The sequence below is a fragment of the Canis aureus genome, chromosome X (genome assembly GCF_053574225.1).
Source record: "Canis aureus isolate CA01 chromosome X, VMU_Caureus_v.1.0, whole genome shotgun sequence".
In the NCBI taxonomy this organism is placed as follows: domain Eukaryota; kingdom Metazoa; phylum Chordata; class Mammalia; order Carnivora; family Canidae; genus Canis; species Canis aureus.
In genome coordinates, this window is record NC_135649.1 from 75,603,132 (window position 1) to 75,621,153 (window position 18,022).

The window sequence follows — 18,022 nt, forward strand, 5'->3', positions numbered from 1 at the left end:
CAGAAAGCCAATTCAGAAACACAATTATAAAGCGACTGGTGGCTCTAGAAAAAAGCATAAAGGATTCAAGAGACTTCATAACTGCAGAATTTAGAACTAATCATGCTGAAATTAAAAATCAATTAAATAAGATCCAATCCAAACTGGAGGTCCTAAAGACGAGGGTTAATGAGGTAGAAGAAGGAGTAAGTGACATAGAGGACAAGTTAATGGCAAGGTAGGAAACTGAGGGAAAAAATAGAAAAACAATTAAAAGATCATGAGGATAGGTTAAGGGAAATAAAGGACAGCCTCAGAAGGAAAAATCTACATTTAAATGGCATTCCCAAGTGTGCCAAAAGGGACAGAGATCCAGAATGTGTATTTGAACAAACCATAGCTGAGAACTTCCCTAACTGGGGAGGGAAACAGGCATTCAGATCCAGAAGATAGAGAGATCCCCCCCAACATCAATAAAAACTGCTCAACACCTTGACGTTTAATACTGAAACTTGCAAATTCTAAAGATAAAGAGAAGATTCTTAATGCAGCAAGAGACAAGAAATTCCTAACTTTTATGGGGAGAAGTATTAGGATAACAGCAGACCACTCTACAGAGACCTGGCAGGCCAGAAAGGGCTGGCAGGATAGATTCAGGGTCCTAAATGAGAAGATCATGCAGCCAGGAATACTTTATCCAGTAGGCTCTCATTCAGAATAGAAGGAGAGATAAAGAGCTTCCAAGATAGGCAGAAACTGAAAGAATATGTGACCACCAAACCAGCTCTGCAAGAAAATTTAAGGGGGACTCTAAAAGAAAGAGGAATTCCAAGGAAACAATCCACAAAACCAGGGACTGAATAGGTATCATGATGATACTAAATTCATATCTTTCAATAGTAACTCTGAACGTCAATGGGCTTAATGACCCCATCATAAAACACAGGGTTTCAGACTAGATAGAAGAGCAAGACCCATCTATTTTGACTACAAGAGACTCATTTTAGACATAAGGACACCTACAGCCTGAAAATAAAAAGTTGAAGAACCATTTACCATTCAAATGGTCCTTAAAAGAAAGCAGGGGTAGCCATCCTTATATCAGATAAGTTAAAATTTATTAAAAAACTGTAGTAAGAGATGAAGAGGGACACTATATCATACTTAAAGGATCTATCTAACAAGAGGTCCTAACAAACATCAATATTTATGCCCTGAATGTGGGAACTGCCAAGTATATCAATCAATTAATAACCAGAGTTAAGACATACTTAGATAATAATACACTTATACTTGGTGACTTCAATGTAGCGCTTTCTACAATCGACAGGTTTTCTAAGCACAACATCTCCAAAGAAGCAATAGCTTTAAATGATACACTGAACCAGATGTATCACAGATATTTGCACAACTTTACATGCAAACGCAACTGAATACACATTCTTCTCAAGTGCACATGGAACTTTCTCCAGAATAGACCACAGAGTGGGTCACAAATCAGGTCGTAAATGATACCAAAAGATGGGCTTGTCACCTGCATATATTGAGAACATACTGCTTTGAAATTAGAACTCAATCACAAGAAGAAGTTTGGAAGGATTACAAACATGGGGATGTTAAGGACCATCCTGCTCAAAGATGAAAGGGTAAACCAGGGAATTAGGGAAGAATTTAAAAGATTCATGGAAACTAATGAGAATGAAGATACAACCATTCAAAATCTTTGGGATACAGCAAAAGGAGCTCTGAGGGAGAAATACATCACAATACAAGCATCCATCCAAAAACTGGAAAGAACTCAAATACAAAAGCTAACCTTGCCCCTAACGGACCTGGAGAAAAAACAGCAAATAGATCCTACACCCAGCAGAAGAAGAGAGTTAATAAGGATTTGAGCAGAACTCAATGAAATAGAGACCAGAAGAACTGTGGAACAGATTAACAAACCAGGAGTTGGTTCTTTGAAAGAATTAATAAGATAGATAAACCATTAGCCAGCCTTATTAAAAAGAATAGAGAAAAGACTCAAATTAATAAAATCATGAATAAGAAAGGAGAGATCACCAAAAATGCCAAGGAAAATACAAACTATCTTAAAAACTTATTATGAGCAGTTATATGCCAATAAATTAGCCAATCTACAAAAAATGGATGCATTTCTGGAAAACCAGAAAATACCAAAACTGGATCAGAACAGGCCAATAATTAGGGAGGAAACTGAAGCAGTCATCAAAAACCTTCCGAGACACAGAAGTCCGGGGCCAAATGGCTTCTCATGGGAATTCTATCAAATGTTTAAAGAAGATACCATACCTATTCTACTAAAGCTGTTTGGAAACATAGAAAGAGATCTTACAAACTCGTTCTATGAGGCCAGCATCACCTTCATTCCAAAACCAGTCAAAGACCCCACCAAAAAGGAGAAGTATAGACCAATATCCCTGATGAACATGGATGAAAAATTTCTCAAACAAGATACTAGCCAATAGGATCCAACAATACATTATGAAGATTATTCACCATGACCAAGTGGGATTCATCCCTGGGATGCAAGGCTGGTTCAAAACTTGCAAAGCAATCAATGTGATTGATCATATCAGCAAGTGAAGAAACAAGAACCGTGTGATCCTCTCAATAAATGCAGAGAAAGCATTTGACAAAATACAGCATCCATTCCTGATCAAAGCTCTTCAGAGTGTAGGGATAGAAAGAACATTCCTCGGCATCTAAAACGCCATCTATGTAAAGCCCACAGCAAATATCATTCTCAATGGGGAAACACTGGGGGCCTTTCCCCTAAGACCAGGAACAAGACGTGGATGATGTCCACTCTCACCACTGCTCTTCAAGATAGTACTAGAAGTCCTAGCCTCAGCAATCAGGAAACAAAAAGAAATAAAAGGAATTCAAATTGGCAAAGAAGTCAACCTCTCCCTCTTCCCAGATGACATGATACAGTACATAGAAAACCCAAAGGACTCCACCCCAGGATTCTTAGAACTCATTCAGCAGTTCATCAGTGTAGCAGGATACAAAAGCAATGCCCAGAAATCAGTGGCATTTCTATACACTCACAATGAGACTGAAGAATGAGAAATGAAGGAGTCAATCCCATTGACAATTGCACCAAAAAGCATAAGATACCTAGGAATAAACCTAACCGAAGAGGTAAAGGATCTATACCCTTAAAACTACAGAGCACTTCTGAAAGAGATCAAGATAGACACAAAGAGATGGAAAAATATTCCATGCTCATGGATTGGAAGAATTAATATTGTGAAAATGTCAATGTTATCTACCACAATTTACACATTTAATGCAATCCCTAACAAAATACCATGGACTTTCCTCGGAGAGTTGGTACAAATCATCTTAAGATTTGTGTGGAATCAGAAAAGACCTTGAATAGCCATGGGAATATTAAAAAAGAAAACCATAGCTGGGGGCATCACAATGCCAGATTTCAGGGTGTACTACAAAGCTGTGGTCATGAAGACAGTGTAGTATTGGCACAAAAACAGACACATAGATAAATGGAACAAAATAGAGAATCCAGAAGTGGACCCTCAACTTTATGGTCAATTAATATTTGTCAAAGGAAAAAAGACTATCCCTGGAAAAAAATACAGTCTCTTCAATAAATGGTGCCTGGAAAATTCGACATCCACATGCAGAAGAATGAAACTAGACCATTCTCTTACACCATACACAAAGATAAATTCAAAATGGATGAAAGATCTAAATATGAGACAAGATTCCATCAAAGTCCTAGAGGAGAACACAGGCAACACCCTTTTTGAATTTGGCCACAGTAACTTCTTGCAAGATACATTCATGAAGGCAAGAGAAACAAAAGCAAAAATGAACTATTGGGACCTCATCAAGATAAAAAGCTTGGCACAGCAATAGAAACAGTCAACAAAACCTAAAGAAACCCTGCAGAATGCGAGAAGATATTTGTAAATGACCTACCAGAAAAAGAGCTTGTATCCAAGATCTCAAAAGAACTTATTAAACTCAACAGCAAAGAAACAAACAATCCAATCATGAAATGGGCAAAAGACATGAATAGAAATTTCACAGAGGAAGACATAGACATGGCCAACAAGCACGTGAGAAAATGCTCTGCATCACTTGCCATCAGGGAAATACAGATCAAAACCACAATGAGATATCACCTCACACCAGTGAGATTGGCGAAAATTCACAAGACAAGAAACAACGAACATTGGATAGGATGTGGAGAAAGAGGAACCCTCTTGCACTGTTGGTGGGAATGTGAACTGTTATAGCCACTCTAGAAAACTGTGTGGAGGTCCTCAAAGATCTGCCCTACGACCCAGCAATTGCACTGCTGGGGATTTTCCCCAAAGATACAGATGCAGTGAAATGCCGGGACACCTGCACCCCAATGTTTCTAGCAGCAATGTCCACAATAGCCAAACTGTGGAAGGAGCCCAAGTGTCCGTCGAAAGATGAATGGATAAAGAAGATGTGGTGTATATATATACAATGGAATATTACTAATGGAAATTAGAAATGACACATACCCCCTATTTGCTTCAATGTGGAGGGTCCTAGAGAGTATTATGCTGAGTGAAATAACTCAGTCGGAAAAGGACAAACATTATATCATCTCATTCATTCGGGGAATATAAAAATTAGTGAAAGGGAATAAAGGGAAAGGAGAGAAAATGAGTGAAAATATCAGTGAGGGTGACAAAACATGAGAGACACCTAACTCTTTTAAATGAACAAGAGGTTGTGGAAGGGGAAGTGGGTGCGGGGTTGGGGTGACTGGGTGATTGGCATTGAGGGGGGCACTTGGCAGTATGAGCCCTCCGTGTTATTCTCTAGGTTGGCAAATTTAACTCTGATAAAGAAAAATTAAAAAAACAAGAACCCAAAGTAACATAACAAATAAAGAGACAATGGCAGTATTTGAACTCAAGAAAAAAAAAACCAAAGAATCACGAGGGAAAAGCATGAACAATAACAGACCAGTAATTGGACATCCTAGAAGAAATTTGTACATTCCTAGTGACACACACCCTACCAAACAGAATCATGAAGAAACAGAAAAACATAAGCAGGCGAATCAGTACTAAAATGATTAAATCAGTAACAAATATCTGCCCAGCAGGAAAAAAAATCCCACCAACAGATAGTTTCACTGGTTAATTTTTTTTATGAATATATTTTTTATTGGTGTTCAATTTGCCAACATATAGAATAACACGCAGTGCTCATCCCATCAAGTGCTCACCTCTTCACTGGTTAATTTTACCAAAAACTTGAAGTATAGTTAATGCCCAATTTTCTCAATCTCTTAAAAAAATTGCAGAGGAAGTGAAATTTAAATCATTTTATGAATTCAACTTTATTCTGATAGCAAAGTAAGAGATGAAAACCACAGAAAATAAAATTATAGTCCAACATTACTGATGAATGTAGATGGAGATATTCTGATCAAAACAAGAGCAAAGTAAATGTCAAAAACACACTTTAAAAATCTACATGATGATCATATGAAATTTATTCCTGAGGTGCAAAGTTATTTGAAGATTAAAAAAAATCAATAAAGGATTTGTAACTTTTTCTTTTTTAAGTTTTATTCATTTATTCACAACAGACACAGAGGGAGAAAGGCAAGGACATAGGTAAAGGGAGAAGCAGGTTCCTCACAGGGAGCCTGAGGCGGGACTGGATTCCAGATCCCAAGATCATGCCCTGAGCCTAAGTCAGATGTTCAACTGCTGAGCCACCCAGGCATCCCAAGGACTTGTAACTTGAACATGGTGGCAGAGTAGGCGGACCCTAGGCTTGTCTCATCCCTTGAACACAGTTATCTTTCTATGAAATCATTCTGAATACTGAAGAAATTGATCTGAGAACTGACAGAAGAAACTGCACAAGTAGAGAGAAGAGAAGAAGCCACATTGAGGAAGGTAGGAAGTTTGAAGTCATCGTTTGGAGGAGAAATGGAACCTGAGAGATGATGAGGGGTTGGAGCTCTGGTCCCAGAGAAAGATGAGAGAGAAAAGAGCACACAAGGAGAACACTTTCCCAAGGACATTGCTGGGTAAATAAGAAAGATTGAATTTCATGAGTTTTGTAGCCTGCGGGGCTCAAAGACTGAAGTTTTAAAGGTTAGTGGCCTTGTCTGGGATAGAATTCACAGGGGGGATGCATTACTCTTGGAGAGGAGGCTGGCAAACAATTCTGGAGCAGATGGTGTGATCTGAGGATTGTTGAAGGTGCATGGGGGAAAGATTTTTCACTCCTCTTGGAGTGCATCTCTGAGAGGTGGTGTTCATAGAGACACTGCTCCAGGGACAAAAGAGCCAGCAAGTGCCATTTTCCTTTGTTATCTCTCAGCATAGGCACAGAGATACTTACTGTGTGTGGATAACCTGGACACTGGCTGCTTAGCCTCTTTACTTCAATTCCAGAACCTTGTGCTTTGTTGCAATTGCCCATCTTGATCAAACTTGCATCAGTCCCAGCATGCCGAGACCCTCCCCCAGAAGACCAATCCAGGCCCACAGCACTTCCCTAATGTTTGGAGTTTTAAAAGTCAACAGGCTTAGATAGGGTAGAGCCCAAAGAGCACTGTGCTGCTTTAGGCATGAAAGCAATCTGAAGACCAACAGCATGAAAACAGTGATCTGAAAAACACCTGGAATGCATAGGGGAAATTACTCTGTCTTCTGGGAGTGTTTCCCTTGGAGTACTAAGGATTGGATTTTTCTGCAGGGACAAAGGAGTTCATTGATGCTGTTGTTCTGCTGGTACTGCTTTTTCCTTGAGCGAGTGGGCCTAAAGACCCATGCTGTGGGCGTCTTCCCCAGAAGACCAATAGAAACACCCAGACACACAGGTCTCCCAACCAGCGAGTTCCACAAGGCTTCAGTTCCAGTGGAAGTAGCATCAGGTCTCATTTAAAAAGTGGAACAGAGTACATCTGGTTAAAACTCACCACATTCTGGCCAAGGTCCAAACAATGCCCACTGCAGGCAAAGAAAGCCTCTTCAGACAACTACCCAGAATATTGTCAAAATACAGCAGCAGAGTGCATGAAGCACACACCAGAGACACTCCTTGAAGGACCAGGCCCTGGACACTACACAAAGTATTCCTCATAAAGCCATTACTCTGAGGAGCAGAAAACTTAACAGGCTTTTCTAGCACAAAGAAGAAGACAGAGACTTAGACAAAATGCCAAGATGGAGGAATTCATCCATAAAAAAAGAAAAGAAAGAAATGAAATGAAAAAAGTAATGGCCACAGCCAGATATCTAATTGAAATAGATACAAGTAATATATCTGATGGAGAATTTAAAGCAACAATAATAGGGATATTTGCTGAGTTGAGAAAATCATAGAAGATATCAGAAAAATCCTTGCTGCAGAGATAAAAGAGTAAAAAAAATAGAAATGAAAAATGCAATAAATGAGATTTGAAACCAACTGGTTGCAAAGACCACAAGGATGGAAGAAGCAGAAGAAGGGATAACTGATATAGAAGATAGAATAATGGAAAATAATAAAGCTGAACAAAAGAGAGAAAAAGGAATTATGGATCATGAGAATTGACTTAGTGAATACAATAACTCTATCAAATCCAATAACATCCAGATCACAGGGGTTCCAAAAGAAGAGAGAGAAAAGGGGATAGAATTTCTTTTGTAGAAATAATAACTGAAAACTTTCCTAATCTGGGGAAGGAAACATACATTCAAATCCAAGAGGCAAAGATAACTCCCATTAGAATTAACAAAAGCAGGCCAACACTAAGACATATTGCAATTAAATGTGCAAAAGAGAGTGATGAATAAAAAATCATAAAAGCAGCAAGACAAAAATGCCCCGAATTAACAAGGTAAGACCCATAAAGCTACCTGGAGATTTCTAAACAGAAACTTTCCAACCAAGAAGGAAGGGGCATGATATATCCATCAAGTTGAATGGGAAAAATCTGAAGCCTCCCAAGGATATCATTCAGAATACAAGGAAAAACAAAGAGTCAGATAAAATCTAAAGGTGTTCATGACCACTAAACCAGCCTGCAAGAGAAATTAAAGGGGACACTTTGAATGAGAGGGAAAGACCAAAAGTGACAAAGACTATGAAGGAACAGAATATCTCCAAAAACCATAAAACAAGTGATAAGATGACACTAAATACATATCTGTCAATAATTACTCTGAATGTAAAGTCTCCGAATGTAGACTAAATTATTCAATCAAAAGGCATAGGATGCCAGAATGGTTAAAAAGAAGTCCACTTTATATGCTGCTTACAACAGATTCATTTTAGTCCTAAAGACAGCTACAGACTAAAAATGAGGCAATGGAGAAACATCTATACTGCAAATGTAAGTTAAAAAAAAAAAAAGCTAGGGTAGTGATACTTATATCAAACAAGCTAGATTAAAAAACAAATATGATAACAAGAGATGAAGAAGGGCATAATATAAAAAAGGGTATATCCAACAAAAAGATCTAATAATTGTAAATAATTATACTCCCCAAATGGGAAAACCAAAAACAACAACTAACAAAGATGACGGAACTCATTGAGAATAATACAGTAACAGTAGGGAATGTTGACACCCCACATTTATCAATGCATAGATTATCAAAGAAAATCAACGATGACTTTGAATGACACACTGGACCAGGTAGATTTAACAGACATATTCAGAACATTCCATCCTAAAGCAGCAGAACATAAATTCTTTTCAAGTGCACATGGGATATTCTCCAGAATGGAGCACATACTAGATCACAAAAGAGTCCTGTCAACAAGTAAAAAAAGATTGAGATCACATTATGCATATTTTCTGAACATAACACTATGAAACTGGAAGTCAACCATAAGATAAAATGTGGAAAGACAACAAATAAATGGAGGTTAAATAATATAATACTAAAGAATGAATGAGTCAACCAGGAAATCAAGGAGGAAATTAATAAAATATATATGGAAACAAATGAAAATTAAACATGATGGTCCAAAACCCTTAGGATGCAGCAAAAGCAGACTTCAAAGGGAAGTAGTTGCAAAACAGGCCTACCTCAAGAATCCAGAAATATCTCAAATAAACAACCTAACCAGACACATAAAGGAGCTCGGGGAAAAAATGAATCCCAAAGGCAGGAGAAGAAAATAAATAATAAATATTAAAGCATGATATAGAAATTGAAAAACAAGACAAATAACAAAAATTAAAAACAGCAAAAACAAAACAAAAAAAAACCAGATCAATGAAATCAGGAACTGATTCTTTGAAAAAATTAATAGAATTGATAAACCCCTAACCAGACATATCAGAAAGAAAAGAAATAGAACCAATAAAATCACAAATGAGAGGAAAAATAACAACCAAAACAACAGAAATACAATTATAAGAGAATATTATGAAAAATTACATGCCAACAAAGTAGAAAACCTGGAAGAAATGGATAAATACCTAGAAACATATCAACCCCTAAAACTGAAGAAGGAAGAAATATAAAACTCAAACAGACCAATAACCAACAAAGAAAAATAATCAGTAATTAAAAAATCTCCCAACAAATCAAAGTCCAGGATCAGATGGCTTTTCAGGTAAGTTATATACAACATTTAAAGAAATGAAATATGAAAATATGGAATATCTATTCTTCTCAAACTATTTAAAAAACTAGAAAAGGAAGGAAAACTTCCAAGTTCATTTTATGAGGCCAATATTTCCCTGAAACCAAAACCAGATAAGGACATCAGTAAAACAGAGATCTACTTGTAAATATCACTGATGAACACAGATGCAAAAATACTTAACAAAATACTAGCAAACTTAATTCAACAATACATTCATAAAGTCATTCACCACAATCAAGTGGGGGTTATACCTGGGTTGTGAGCCTGGTTCAATATTAGGAAATAAACATGATACATTACATCGATAAGAGAAAAGATTAAAAAATACACTCATTTAAATAGATGCAGAAAAAGCATACAACAAAGTACAACATCCATTCATATTAAAAAAAAAAACCCTCATCAGAGTAGGCTTAGAGGGAAAATACCTCAATATGATAAAGACCATCCGTGAAAAAACTACAGATAACAACATCCTTCTTGGGGAAAAACAGAACTTTTCCCCTAAGGTCAGGAACAAGATAAGGATGTTTAGTCTAATCACATTCATACAAAATAATATTGGAAGTCCTAGCCATCGATCAGACAATAAAAAGAAACAAAAGGCTTCCAAATGAACAAGGAAGAAGTCAAAATTACAGTACTTGAAATGACATGATACTTTATATAGAAAACCTGAAAGACTCCATCGAAAAACTTCTAGAACTGGTAAATGAATTCAGTAAAGTCCAAACATATAAAATCAATGTACAGAATCTGTTGCATTTCTATACACTAATAATGAAGCAGCAGAAAGAAAAATGAATTTAAAAATTCCAATTAAAATTACACCTAAAACAATAAGATACCTAGAAATAAACCTAACCAAAAGAGTGAAAGACCTATACTCTGAAAAGTAAAAAACACTGATGAAAGAAATTGAAGACAACACTCAGAAATGGAGAGACATTCCATGCTCATGGATTGGAAGAACAGATATTGTTAAATATCTATACTACCCAAAGCAATCTATACATTCAATGCAATCCTTATCAAAATAATAATGACTTTTTTTACAGAGCTAGAACAAAGAATCCTAAAATTTGTATGGAACCACAAACAACCTGAATAGCCAACATAACCTTGAAAAAGAAAAGCAATGCTACAGCCATCACAATTCAGGACTTCAAGTTATATTACAAAGCTGCAGTAATCAAGAAAATACGGTACTGGCAGAAAAACAGACACATAGATCAATGGAACAAAACAAGATAACCCAGAAATGAACCCACAACTATTGTCAATTAATCTTCAACAAAGCAGGAAATAATATCCAATGGGGAGAAAAACAGTCTTGTCAACAAAAGATTTTGGGAAAACTGGAGAAAAACATGCAAAATAATGAAACTAGACTGTTTTCCTACACCAAACGCAGAAACAAATTCAAAATGGATCAAAGACCTATATGAGACAAGAAACCATCAAAATCCTTGAGGAGAACACAAGCAGTAACTTCTTTGACATCAGCCATAACAACTTTCATTCTAGATATATCTTCTGAAGCAAGGGAAACAAAAGCAAAAATCAGTACTGAAGCTTCATCAAAATTTTGAAAAATTAAAAAACCTTCTTCACAGTGAAGGAAATAATAATCAAATCTAAAAGGCAACCTATGGAAGGGAGAAGATATTTGCAAATGACATATTTGATAAAAGGTTAGTATCCAAAATATATAAAGATCTTAAAAAGTTCAATACAAAAATTAATAATCTAGTTTAAAAATGGGCAGGAAAAATGAATAGAAACTTTTCCAAAAAAAGTCATAAAGAAGATCAACAGACACAAAAAAGGACACTCAACAACACTGATCATCAGAGAAATACAAGTCAAAACTATAATGAGACGTCACCTCACAATTGTCAGAATGGCTAAAATTAACACAAGAAACAGTAGATGTTGGCAAGGATGTGGAGAAAGCAGAACCTGCATGCACTGTTGGTGGGAATGACAACAGTGCAGCCACTCTGGATAACAGTATGGGGATTCCTAAAAAAGTTAAAAATTGAAGTAATGACCCAGCAATTGTACTATTAGGTATTTATCCAAACAATACAAAAATAATAATTCACAGGTATACATGCACCCCAAAGTTGATAACAGTATTATTTACAATAGAAAAAAATATGGAAATAGGCCAAATGTTCATCAACAGACGAATGGATAAGGAAGATGTCACACACACACACACACACACACACACACACACACTGGAATCAATTCAGTCATAAAAAGAATGAAATCTTGCCATTCTCAAGGACATGGATGGAGCTAGAGATATTCATTATATTAATGCAAATTAATTAACTCAATGAGAGAAACAAATACCATATGATTTCACTCATATGAGTAATTTAAGGAACAAAACAAATGAATAAAGGGGTAAAAAAAAGGAGAGAGTCAAGCCAAGAAACAGACTTAACTGTAGAGAACAAACTGGTGATTACCACAGGGGTGGTTTAGTCAGGGTATGGGTTATATAAGTGAGGAGGATTAGGTGGTGCATTTGTTGTGATGAGTACCTGAATGTAATATTACACTGAATGTTAAATAACTAGAATTTACATAAAGAATATAAAAATGAGTATAATTCCCAAAGTAATCTACACATTTACTGAAATCCCTATCAAAATAGTATGAACATTTTTCACAGAATTAGGACAAATAATCCTAAAATTTGCATAGAACTACAAAGGACCTTGAATAGCCAAAGCAATTCAGAAAAAGAAAAACAAAGCTGGAGGTATCACAACTCTAGACTACAAGTTATATTTCAAAGCTCTAGTAATCAAAAGAATATGGAACAGACACAAAAATAGACACACAGGTGAATGAAACAGAAAGAAATCCCAGAAATGAACCCATAATTATATGGTCAATTAAATTTCAACAAAACAAGGAAGAATATCCAATGTGAAAAAGATGATATCTCCAACTGTTGGAAAAAGCTGAACAGCAACATGGAAAAGAATGAAATTGGATCATTTTATTACACCATATGCAAAAAAAAAACCTCAAAATAGATTGAAGATCTAAGTGTGAGGCCCAAAACCATAAAAATCCTAGAAGAGAACAGAAGTATGATTTTTTTTTTACATTAGCCATAGTTACTTTTTTCTAGATATGTCTGCTGATGCAAGGGAAACAAAAGAAAAAACAAACTATTGGGACTACAACAAAATAAAAAGCTAATGCACACTGAAGGAAACAATCAACAGAAAGGGCAACCATGGAATTGGAGAAGATATTTGCTAATGACATATGTGATAAAGGTGAGCATCCAAAATAATATAAAGAACTTATAAATATGTTGGCAAATGGAACTCCAATAAAAAAATAAACAAAAAAAGAACTTATAAAATTCAACAATCAAAAACAAATTATCCAACTGAAAACTGGGAAGAAGGGAAGAAGAGGCAAGATGGTGGAAGAGTAGGGGTCCTCAATTCATCTGGTCCCACAAACTTACCTAGAAAACTTTCAAAACATCCTGAACACCTATGAATTCAACCTGAGATGTAAATAGAGAACAGCTGAAATGCAACAGAGAGAAAAGTGGTTGCTTCTGTCAAGGTAAGAATGCAGAGAAGAGAAAAGACAGAGGAAGGTAGCTGCGGCAAGCTGGGACAAACCAGGCTGAAAGTGGAGCTGCAGAAATCCACAGAAAGCTGGGGCATGAAAGCCGAGCTCTGGGCAAGTGGAAACTTTAAAAATCTGCACCTGAAAGAGTCTTCCCCGACTGAAAAGTTCTCAGTGGGGAAATAGGGAAGAATGACAGGAGGGCCAGTGAAGCCTCAGTATTCCCAGAGACACAGTAAGAATAGTGGCCCCCACGAGAAAGCTCACCACAAACTGAGGTTGGATCAGGGTAAAGTGCTGGAAAACTGCAATGCTCCAGGCATTTGGAAGAAGCCTGCCAGTTACATGGGCTGGCACTAGAGCTCTTTTTACCCTAGAGCCTGGCAAAAGAGACAGGCACTATCCTCAGTTCTCTTTGGGAGAGGTGGTCCTCAGGAGTACAGATCCAGCAGCACAGGGCCCTCAATCCAGGGCACTGAAGTGGACAAAGCCTGCTATCCTCCATTCCCTTAGGGAGAGGCTGACCCTAGGAGGGCAAAGGACAATGAGAACTCTCCTACTGCTAGGTGCTATTCAATTTGAGCAGATAGGTGCCCACATACCTTCCCCTGAGGCATCTAGGTCAGTGTGCACTGGGAGACTGCGGTTCAGTACTCACAGGGACATCTTGTCTCCAGAGCTGGAGACCTGGCCACTGTCATTTTTAAATTTTTCTTTTTAACTTTCACCCGGGAGAGGCATGGCCTCAGGGGAACAAAGGCCTCACAGGATAAACAGCTCACATTCAAAGATGCCACACACCTAGGGGTGAGGAATCTCTACCCAGGGACAGACATCTGAGAATCAACACAGCAGGCCCCTCCCCCAGAAGATCAGATGGAAGAACAAGGGAAGAGTAATTTTACTGAACAAGCAGCACTGGAAATTTCCAAGACTGAGGGAAAATAGTATATAGAACTAGAGGGTTTTTTCCTTAAGATTCATTTATTTTTCAGGTTAAAAATTTCCAATACTTTTTCTGTTTTCCTGCCTTAACTACATTATTTTACCAACTTTTGTTTTTAAGCTTTTCCCTTTTGACTTTCATATTTTACAATTACATGTCTTAGATATATTCTTCATTTTTGGATTCCTTTTAATGTATTCAATTTAATTTTCAGAGATATATGAGTTATGGGTTTTTGGGTTTTTTTCTGTCTTGTTTTGTTTTCTAATGGTGGAAATTAGTACCTTCTAACACCCAGAGCAAAATTCACCAAGAACCAAGTGGAACACCATGCTTTTACATTCTGTGAGACTATCTTCTCTCTTCCTTCCTATTCATCCCCCCTCTTTTATCTTGTTTTTGTTTTTGTGGTCGATGTTTGATCTCTATATAAGTTTTGGTGGTTTATATAAATTTGAGATTGAACATGTTCTAACATACAGAACAAAATACATTCAAACCAAGAAGATCATCTTCTAGGTCCCCTCTGTGAGACTATATTCTCTCTACACCATCACTTCTTCACAACCACCTTTTTTCTTCTTTTATTCATTATTTTTTTATTCTTTTGTTTTTTTTATTCTTACTATTTTTAAATTTGTTTTTCACTTTAGAGGTCCTTTTATTTCGTTCTCTTATTTTTTTTTTATTTTCTGGTCTCTGACCTCGTCGGAATCACCCAGGGTGTATTTTACATAGGTAATGGTTGATATTTTTGATGCTGCTTGCTCATACAGCCACGCTACACTGGACAAGATGACTAGAAGGGAAAATTCACCACAAAAGAAAGAAGGGGAAGTAATACTCTGCTACAGACTTGATGAATGTGGATTTAAACACAAAGTCAGAGTTAAAATTCAGAAGTACAATTATAAAATTACTACTGGCTCTGAAAAAAAGCATAGCAGACTCTAGCGATTCTCTTACTGCAGAATTGAAATATAATCGGACCAAAATTAGAAATACTTTAACAACATGCAGTCCAAACTGTATGATCTAACTTCTAGGGTTAATGAGGTGGAAGAGAGAGTGAGTGACATAGAAGACAAGTTGATGGAAAGGAAGGAAGCTGAGGAAAAAAAAAGAGAAAAACAATTAAGAACCTGCAAGGAAAGGCTTAGGAAAATAAATGATAGTTTGAGAAGGAATAATATTCATCTTATTGGGATTCCAGAAGAGATAGAGAGAGGACCATAAAGTATATTTGAACAAATCATACCTGTGAACATTCCTAATCTGGGGAAGGAAACAGGCATTCAGAACCAAGAGATAGAGAGAACGCCCCCCAAAATCAATAAAAAACCATTCAACACCTCAACATTTAATAGTGAAATTTGTAAATTTCAAAGAGAAAGAGAAAATTTCAAAAGCAGATCAAGACAAGAGATTTTTAACTTATATTGGAAGAAATATCAGATTAACAGCAGACCTATCCACAGAGATCTGGCAGGCCAGAAAGGGCTGGCATGATACATAAAGGGTACTAAAAGAGAAAAACATACAGCCAAGAATACTTTATCCAGAAAGGCTGTCATTCAGAATAGAAGGAGAGATAAAGAGCTTCCAGGATAGACAGAAACTTAAAGAATATGTGACCACCAAACCAGCTCTGCAAGAACTATTAAGGGGGACCCTGTAACAGATAGAGGGAGCCCAAAGAAACAATCCACAAAATGGGGACTGTATAGATAATATAATGACACTAAATTCATATCTTTCAATAGTTACTCTGAATGTGAATGGGTTAAATGATCCCATCAGAAGATGCAGAGTATCAAAGCGAGTAAAAAAGCAAGATCCATCATATGCTATCTATAAGAGACTCACTTTAGACCCAAGGACACCTGTAGCCTGAAAACAAAGGAGTGAAGAACAACTTACCATTCAAATGTTCCTCAAAGGAAACTGGAGTAGCAATCCTCATATCAAATAAATTAGAGTTTATACCAAAGACAATAATGAGAGATAAAGAGGTAACTATATCATACTTAAAGGGTCTATCCAACAAGAAGACCTAATAAGCATGAATATTTATGCCTCTAATGTGTGAGAAGCCAAGTATATCAATAAATTAATAACCAAAGTAAAGAGATACTTAAATAATAATACTATCCATAGGAGAATAGTATTATACTAATACTAATCATAGGAGACTTCATCATGGCACCTCAGCAAATAACAGATCTTCTAAGCAGAACATCACTGAACAAACAAGGGCCTTAAATGATACACTGGAAAAAATAGATTTCACAGACATATACAAAACATTTCATCCTAATGCAACTGAATACACATTCTTCTCAAGTGCATATGGAACTGTCTCCAGAATAGATCATATACTAGGTTACAAATCCGGTCTCAACTGATACCAAATTATTGAGATTGTCCCCTAAATATTTTTAGGCTGCACTGCTTTGAAACTAGAACTCCATTATAAGAAGAAATTTGAGGGGATCCCTGGGTGGCGCAGCGGTTTAGCACCTGCCTTTGGCCCAGGGCGCGATCCTGGAGACCCGGGATCGAATCCCACATCGGGCTCCCTGCATGGAGCCTGCTTCTCCCTCTGCTTATGTCTCTGCCTCTCTCTCTCTCTCTCTCTCTCTCTCTCTCTCTCCTCTCTGTGTGTGACTATCATGAATAAATAAAAAAAAAAAGAAATTTGAGGAACACAAACACATGGAGGTTAAAGAGCATCCTACTAAAAGAAGAATGGGCCAGCCAGGAAATAAGAGAAGAATTAAAAAGACTCATGGAAACTAATAAAATGAAGACACAATGGTTCAAAATCTTCAGGATACAGCAAAATACATATAAGGGAAGGGAAATACATCCTAATACAAGCCTCCCTGGAAAAACTGGAGAAAACTCAAATACACAAGCTAACCTTGTACCTAACAGAATTGGAGAAAGAACACAAATAAAGCCTAAACCAAACAGAAGAAGAGAGATAATGAAGATTAAAGCAGAAGGAGGAAATAAAGAACAGAAGATCTGTAGAATAGATCAACAAAACCAAGAACTCACTCTTTGAAAGAATAAAAAAGACAGATAAACTCCTAGCCAGCCTTATTAAATAGAAAAGAGAAAAGATTCCAATTAATAAAATCATGAGTGCAAGAGGAGAGATCACAACCAATACCAAGGAAATACAAATGATTAAAAAAATGTATTATGAGAGAGGGGTAGGGCAGGATGGTGGAGGAGTAGGGTCCTCAACTCACCTGGCCCCACCAACTTACTAGATTACTTTCATATCATCCTGAAAACCTATGAACTTGACCTGAGATTTAAAGAGAGACCAGCTGGAATGCTACAGAGAGAAGGGTTTAGCTTCTAACAAGGTAGGAAGGTGGGAAAAAAATAAAAAGAATCATGTGAGGGAGGGGCCCCATGAGGAGCCCGGCTAAAGCCGGTGGCGAGAGCCTCTGGACAGGAAAGCCCAGCCCTGGAGAAGCGGGAACTTTGAAAAATCCACACTGGATTCTCCCCTGAGGGAAAGTCACTTAGCAGGGAAATTGAGCAGAATCAATTCTGCGAGGGGCGGTGGAGCCTCCAGTCTCTTGAAGTCACTAACAGAGGAAGTGCCCCCGGGGGAGAGTGCACCAAACACTGGGGCCGATCTTGGTAAAGGGCTGGAGCACGCACCTGGTGGAGCATCAGGGAGAAGCCCATTGGTCAGGTGGGTGGCTCTGGATGGAGGGGGCTGAGCCCTGAAGCCTTCAGGAGCCACAGCCCCAGGAGTGAGATTCCAACAGCGAAGGCCCTAGATCCCAGGGTGCTAGGGGACACAGCCCATGA